Below are 7,895 nucleotides of genomic sequence, written 5' to 3'. Positions count from 1 at the left end.
GCCCCAATTTATGCATTCTCTCTCTCAACATATAAACATTAAAAAAAGAAAAGGCCAAATGAATCTCATTTGCATTTGGGTAGTTAACATTTTTTTTTTTTTTTATGCTTGTTTTTGAGAGAAAGACAGAGTGTGAGCAGGAGAGGGGCAGAGAGAGAGGGAGACACAGAATCCGAAGCAGGCTCTAGGCTCCCGGCTCCAAGCTGTCATCACAGAACCTGATGCAGGGCTTGAACTCATGAACTGCAAGATTGTAACCTGAGCCGAGGTCTGACACTTGACCCACTGAGCCACCCAGATGCCCTTAGGTAGTTAACTTCTTTTTTTTTTTTTTAATTTTTTTTTTCAACGTTTATTTATTTTTGGGACAGAGAGAGACAGAGCATGAACGGGGGAGGGGCAGAGAGAGAGGGAGACACAGAATCGGAAACAGGCTCCAGGCTCTGAGCCATCAGCCCAGAGCCTGACGCGGGGCTCGAACTCACAGACCGCGAGATCGTGACCTGGCTGAAGTCGGACGCTTAACCGACTGCGCCACCCAGGCGCCCCGGTAGTTAACTTCTTAATATAAAAGAAGAAGTCACCAAGACCTGAACTAGGCACAGTGTCTAGTACATGGAAGGCATTAATTTAAAACCTGTGAGGTTGGAGACCACTTCCATGCAAAGCTGCCTTGAGCGGGACCCTTGGACAAAGTCCCGAGAACTTTGGGCAAAAAAGAGAGAAGATCGTTAGTCTCATGATTTGGAGCAGAGTAAAGGTAAGGAGCACCTAGTAAATGAAACCTAGAACTTAATTATGAGTCTGATTCTGATTCAGAGGGAATCATTGAGATTCCTAAACAGAGGAAGTAGACGGGTTAATGGCGTTGAAACAGCAGCCCAGAGATAGCAATAAAGCAGAACATGAACTAGTGGACAGAGTGAGGCCAGGATGGGGGAGAAGTTACAGCGATAATGTGGACATTACGTTCTTTGCTTGTTGAAACAATGGTCTGGGTCCAAGGCCAGCACAGAATGTTCTCGGAAGCATCTCTCGAGTAGCATTCGTGGACTGGTGTTAATATAACCATCATTTCTGGTCCAGTCTGTCCTGTGAACAGAGGCAAGTATTAGAGTCAGTGATTGTTGCAGTTAGGACAGTGCGTAAGGCTCTGTGAAGTTTCAGTGTGTGGCTGGAGACGCACACATATTTAGCCAGCACAGACAGAACAGGAACTCTGGGTCTGGCCTCAGTAGATAATCGAATGGATGCTATTTATTGTGTCTCTCCTGTGTGCAAAATGCTGTGTTTTGCATCTCATTCAGTTTTCAAAGCAATCCTTTGGCAGTAGGACCTTCGGACCCATTGTACAGTTGAGGAAACTGAGGCTCCGAGAGAGGTTGCTGATTGATTTGGGATGGTTGTCTCTGTATACTTTTCCCATAGTTTGTCCGTTAAATTCAAATCATCTGTGTATGTGTCTGTCACCCACCCCAGACTGTCAGGTCACGAGAAGAGGGCCTCTGTCTTATTTTGCACCCAGTACAGGCAATACACGCTGTTGAACTGGATTGCCTGCCTGCAAAGCATGTGCTCCTGACGTCCAGCAGGTGTGCTCACTTCCCAAACTTAGTAGCCATAAGAACATTGGAAAAATGTGGCAGGGACACAGTTAGGGCCTGGAGGCAAGGACAGTGCTGAATTTTAGAAGGCCTTCTAGAGATGACCTATGTTGACTTCAGAAGAAGTCATTCTTAAAATTCTCCATTCATGCAAATTCTTTTTTATGTTTATTTATTTTTGAGAGTGAGAAAGAGTGTGAGTGAGGGGCACAGAAAGAGGGGTACAGATGATCTGAAGCGGACTCTGCTGAAAGCAGAGAGCCCGATGCAGGGTCTCGAACCCATGAGCTGAGATCATGACTTGAACCAAAGTTGGATGCTTAACTGACTAAGCCACCCAGGCACCCCTCTTTTTTTAACTTTATTTATTTATTTTGAGGTGGGGGTGCGTGTGGTCAGGGGAGGGGCAGAGAGAGAGAGAGAGAGAGCAGGAGAGAGAGAATCCCAATGGCGTTGGGATTTTTTGTATTTTTTTAGTGTATTTTTGTATTTTTTGTATTTTTGTATTTTTTAGTGTATTTTTTGTCAGGCTCCGAGCTCCCATAGCAGAGCCCGACACAGGACTCGAACTCACCAACCATGAGGCCACGACCTGAACCGAAATCAAGAGTCAGACTCTCAACCAACTGAGCCACCCAGGCACCGATTCATGCAACTTCTTGTTGATGGTGAGAAGCTGGACTCCATGAACAACACTATTGTTACAAAGACACTGGTCTAGAAATTCTTTCTCTAACTTCCTCTCCCCTCCACCTCCCAGAGCCCGCAGAATAACAAGGGAAACTGGGCAATTAGTTATCACACGTATCCTGTGTTCCTGGTGTTACTGCTTGGCACCAGGTAACAGAAAGCGATGGGGCACAGGCCCATGGAACTCACAGATTAGCCGACAGTAACGGAAGGCGTGACAACAGTGAGGAACGGGGGCTATGGGCATACATGCTCCAAATTAGTCTTTCAAGTTGGAGAAAGTATAAAGGACATTTAAGAGGCCTAAAGGCAGCGTGGTGAGGCAGGCTTCCACTGGGAAAGGATTGTGTGTGAGGCCTGAAGCCAAGTGCTGAGCAAGAGCGTGGCAGAGAGGCAGGGTCACACAACCAAGATGGCAGGGAGGAAGACGCGGAGGAGGAGAACGGTAAGAACCAAGGATGTGGGGCGGGTGGAGGCCTTGTAAACCATATTAACATCCGTAGCCTTCTCCCTAAGGGCAGCGAGAAGCCCTGAGCGTAGAGGAGCAGCAGGATAGCCATGCCTGCCTCTCTGGGCAGCGGAGTGGACCGTGAACTGAAGGAGGCAAGAGCAGTTGTAGGGAGACCAGTTAGGAGATGAACGCCCCGGTCTGGGAGGGTTAACGAGACCATCCCGGGAAGCACCACTGTCACATTCGTCACCAGGTTGACTCTCTGCCTAGTGGAAGCTACTTGGCGTCCGTCCCAAGTCTGGACACCCCCTGAGAGCAGAGAGAGGTGGACGGTGGTCTGGCATTGACTCCCCTTGAAGCTTATCTGGTCAGACTGTCTCCTCCACTGCATTGCACTCATGTTGGCTTTCTTTCACCTTCATGAGTGCCTTGAGTTCTTTTCCTTTTTTTTCCCCCTTGCAACAGGACCTTAATAAATGATGTGTACTTCTACCCAGACCACCCTTTCTTCCTGCTCTGCTCACTCCCCCTCATTAGCTGTCCTGCCTCCAGCTTTCTCGTCAAATGTCATTTCCTCAGAGCAGCCCGCCCTGTCCCCCAAGAATAGGTCAGGCCCCTGTCATGCTTGTTCAAAGACATCCTGTGTTTCTCCTTCCTAATGTGTATCTCTGTTTTCACATACAGTAAAACTCAGACTGGGAGTAACTTGTTCTGTGAGGGTTCTGCAAGACGAGCAAACATTTCTAATAAATTTGAACCTGATAAATGAGCGATATCTTGCAATATGAGTAGTAGATGATGCCGAATATCACGTGATCACAAGTGAGCCAATGGTTCTCTCTCTCTCTCACTGTGGCATTGTGGGTGATCGTCTCTCATGCTCGGATGCTCCGTCTCAGGCCGCAGTGTTTGGCAGAAATCAGTGATTTTTCAGAAGGCTGGAAGGTGCCCACAACTGGCACTAGTGTATTTTTTGTCACTTCAAAGCACTATGGACAGTCCTTTGCTTTTCCACACAAGAGTAAGCTTAGGAATGCTTTGCTTCATTCTAAGTCATTGGACAGGTTCCTTGTTAAAGTTGCACGAAGAGAAGAAGATTCCATTGAGCCAATAGATAGTAATGATTCTGTTAGGGATAGTGAAAGTCTTCCTACATAATAACCCTCCTCTCTCTTGTCTCCCTCATAACAGCCACGAAGTTTTTCAAAGGTAAGTACAGGTTAATTTGTTTATTTTTCTTTGTATTTTGTATTTTCTTTATTCTTTTGTATTATATCACAGTATTGTAATCACTTTCATATGAATTTTTTTGGGTTGTGGGATGAATCATCTGAGTTCCCATTATTTCTTATGGGGAAATTCGCTTTGATATACAAATGCTTTGGATTATAAGCATATTTCTGGAACGAATGATGCTTGCAAACCAGGGTTTTACTGTATTATGTTTATTTGTTGCTATATTTCAAAAAAATCTTTCAGTAGCAAATGAATGAGACACTAGTCAAGTTAGCTTGAGCACAAAACAAAAGAGGTAGCAGGAGGGATGCAATGGTTCACATAACAGAGAGGCTGGCACAGGGTCAGCATGAGCAGGACCAAGAGGGCAGGCACATTCTCACTGGTGTGAGAATGGCAGAGGGGCAGGTCCCAGAGAGAGGAAAGGGGGAAGCCCAGGACCTGAGGACCTAGGAGGACAGTGGTAACTTGGGGAGAAAACCCCTGTGACTGAGGACATTAATTGAGGGGGCAATGTAACACCATGGTTAAGATCTTGAGTTCTGGAGGCAGATTGTCCAGATATCAATTCCACTTGCCTCTGATTGCCCATGTGATTTTGTTCAAGTTACCCCACCTCCCCATGCCTCAGTTTTCCCATTTGTGTCACAGTCCTTGCAATGTTAGGAAAATCAAATAAAGCAACAAGCCTGAAGCTTTTCTACACAGCCCCTTACACAGAGAAACAATAAATGAATGCTCACGGCAGCCACAGCAAATCATAGCACTAATCAGCAAAAGAGGAAACGGAGGCACAAATGCCTGGTTCCATATGCCTGGAACCTCTTCTCCCTCCTCTACATGCAGCTAGAACTTCCAAGCCTCCTTCAGGTCTCAGCTCACACATCCCTTCCTCGAGGTGGGGACTCCCTCTCTTCTGATAAGTAGGCAAACGACGACATTTGGTCTGGGAACTAAGGGCAGAGGCTGAGTCTTCCTGCCAGCAGTTCAGCTTGGAGCCTCACATAGAAATAGACTCAGACTCAGAGGGAAGTTACATTACCGTCACTAAGGGACCCAGGCCGGTGGTGTCACCAAAAGAACACATCCTGAACACGGTTGTCTGTTCTAAGGTCCCACGAGGTGGAATTTTAACAGGCTAGGGCTCTTCTGAGCAGGAATGGTGTGGGATCCCAGCACCAGAACCTACTGAATAGATACACTGGGATTGAGTTTGGGTAAGTGCTTGCCTTTGCTTGTTGTCGTTTGAGAGGAAAGTGGAATGTGGACAAATGTTTTGTTGTTGTTGTTGTTTTTTCCCACTCACTAATCCAGAAGGCATATCTTTTTTTTTTTTAAGTGTATTTATTTATTTTGAGAGAGAGAGAGGGAGAGAAAGCACGAGTGGGGGAGGGGCAGAGAGAGAGGGAGAGAGAGAATTCCAATGGTTCTGAGCTGTTGTTTTCAGCATCATGTCCTGCTTGCTCTCAGTAAAAACAGAAGTTGAATTTTACTTGGCACTCTTGAGGCTAGTTTTGTTCCCAGGGCTGGGAGAGGGGGTAGGAGTGCCCTAGACCCAGGGTGGGGTGGCCATAGGGGACCGACGTGGACTACGGGATTAGCAGTGCTCTGACTCCTCCCTCTAATCAAGTGTGGCTCCTGAGACTTTGGGTGGAGTCTCATGTGTTTGCAACTGACAAGAACCTGGCCTATCTGACATCAGTCTGGGCAGTGACAGAATTCAACACCAGGGTTTCTCACTGAAGGTGTGGCTTATCAGGCTGTCAACCAGGCTGGTAAATCCCCCAATATGCAATTCTTACAGCATCGGTGGGGTCATCTGTCAGTCATATAGCCACATCGTTGGGCCCGGGCTGAATTCACTCTCAGCTAATAGCTGTCTTGGATTTTTCTGTCCAATGAGTCCTACTGAGCAGACGCTAAGGTAATTGGAGGGAAACAGGGCTGGGAGGCACACCGGGGATGTCACATTCTCTTTCCAAAGTTGGAGGACGAGAGCCCATAAGACCAAGTTCTCAAACTTCATGGATGTAAGCATCATCTCTAGGATTTGTTAAAAATGGAGATGCTTGGGTTTCTCGTCGAAACTAGTGAATCTGAATTTCTGAGGATGTGGTCCAGGAATCTTCCTTTTAAATAACTTTCCTAGGTGGTCCGTATTCTTAAGATCTGGGCACCCTATTCTAAGAAACAATAATGTAGAGGCCTTTCTGCTGCAGCAAGTGGAAATGGATTTCTCATCTTACAGCGATTGGATGAAATCTTCTACTGTTGGGCTCACTCGTGATGGCCTGGAGGTGGCCATAAAGAGTTTGGGAGAGATGTGGTCAGCAGATTGTGCAATAATTGTTAAAAATGAGTGGGGTGGGGTGGCGTAGCAGTCAGGTAAAGCACGCCAGAGGCCGCAGGCACCTCTGTTGCCATTGGTGAGTGAGCTGTCAGCACACAGGCCCTGGTGCAGTGCCCCAGCCGTACCTGTGTCAGCGTGTTAGGACGCTGTCTCAAACCGACCTGGATGCTGGAATCCCCAATAGTAAAGTGAAATACTCAAGGCTCTCCAGCAAAGACGATGGCGACATTGACCTTCATTTTAAGTAAAGCCCTCCTGGGGCACCCGGATGGCTCAGTTGGTTGAGCGTCTGACTCTTCATTTTGACTCAGGTCATGATCTCACAATTTGTGGATTCAAGCCCCGCATCAGGCTCTGTGCTGACTGCATGGAGCCTGCTTAGGATTCATCCTATCTCCCTCTCTCTCTCTCTCCCCTGTCCTCTCTGCTCCTCTACGACTCATGCTGAGTCTCTCTCTCAAAATAAATAGACTTAAAAAATAAAAATAAATTTAAAAAAAAGAAACAAAAGGACTAACCATAAAAGAACATTATAAAAAAAAAGTAAAAAAGAAAAATCCTCCTAAGATCCCATATAAATCCATTGCTCTTGCTACAGTGCTGTTTGATTGACGCCTTTCTCATAATCATTGGCTCCCTCCTGCTGGCCCGCTAGATCAACAAAGAGGGGCAGACTCAGCATTGCTGTTCACATCAGTGGTATCTTGGTGTTCCTGCCAGAATTTTACCACCTGTGCGTTGCCTACTATGCATCCAGAAGCTACCGGGGTTATCCCTAGGATGACATTCCAGATTTTGAGGACTAGCACCCATCTTCAATCCTGCAGAGAAGAGTCACAGATGGGACTGAGCCCAGCCTTAAGATATTGAGCAGAAACTGTGGCAAAGGGCTAAGGAATTCTACCATTTGAAGATGTTAATCAAAAGAACGGCCAGATTTTATAGGTCCATCCTCCAGATGTGAACTGGGCTTATAATTACAAATTAACTCATTATTAGGACATGCTGTATTTTTCATCTCCTGGCCCTGGCAAAAGCTGAGAAATTTTTCCACATGAATATGTATCTTGGAAGAGTAGCAGAGTTAGTGGTATGGGAAAGCAGGAGGTAAATCTGTAGTGGAAAGTGGAAAGTAGTGGAAACTGCTACCATCCTTTTTAGAGTTGAGACTTTCTTTTACACAGTCCTTATAGTCAGTTTGTCCTAGTAGCAAATGGAAGAATTCAGTATGTCAAACTTCATATTCCTAGTAATGTATTTTGAAAATGTCAGAGTATCTTAACCTCTGCATTCACCTCTAACTTTGTGTTCTGATGGAGGACCTGGGCAAAATCCAGTGTCAGCATGGGGGCATCTGTAAGATGTTTTTTACCTGCTCTCTTATTAACAGCAATCAGCAACTTTTTAAAATTTTTATTTCATTTATTTTTCTAAGAATTAAAAAATTAATTTTTTTAATGTTTATTTACCTTTGAGAGAGAGAGAGAGACAGAGCGTGAGTGGGGAGGGAGCAGAGAGAGAGGGAGACACAGAATCCGAAGCAGGCTCCAGGCTCTGAGCTGTC

The 7,895-nt window shown here is 45.9% G+C and overlaps 1 pseudogene; it reads left to right on the top strand.

Moving 5' to 3' along the window:
• Positions 1 to 862: 862 nt before the first annotated feature.
• Positions 863 to 7,137, top strand: LOC125164127 (transmembrane protein 230-like; annotated as a pseudogene).
• Positions 7,138 to 7,895: the final 758 nt, after the last annotated feature.

The sequence above is a fragment of the Prionailurus viverrinus genome, chromosome A1 (genome assembly GCF_022837055.1).
Source record: "Prionailurus viverrinus isolate Anna chromosome A1, UM_Priviv_1.0, whole genome shotgun sequence".
NCBI classification, from domain to species: domain Eukaryota; kingdom Metazoa; phylum Chordata; class Mammalia; order Carnivora; family Felidae; genus Prionailurus; species Prionailurus viverrinus.
The sequence above is the reverse complement of the archived record's forward strand: the minus strand, read 5'-3'. Positions and strand labels throughout refer to the sequence as shown.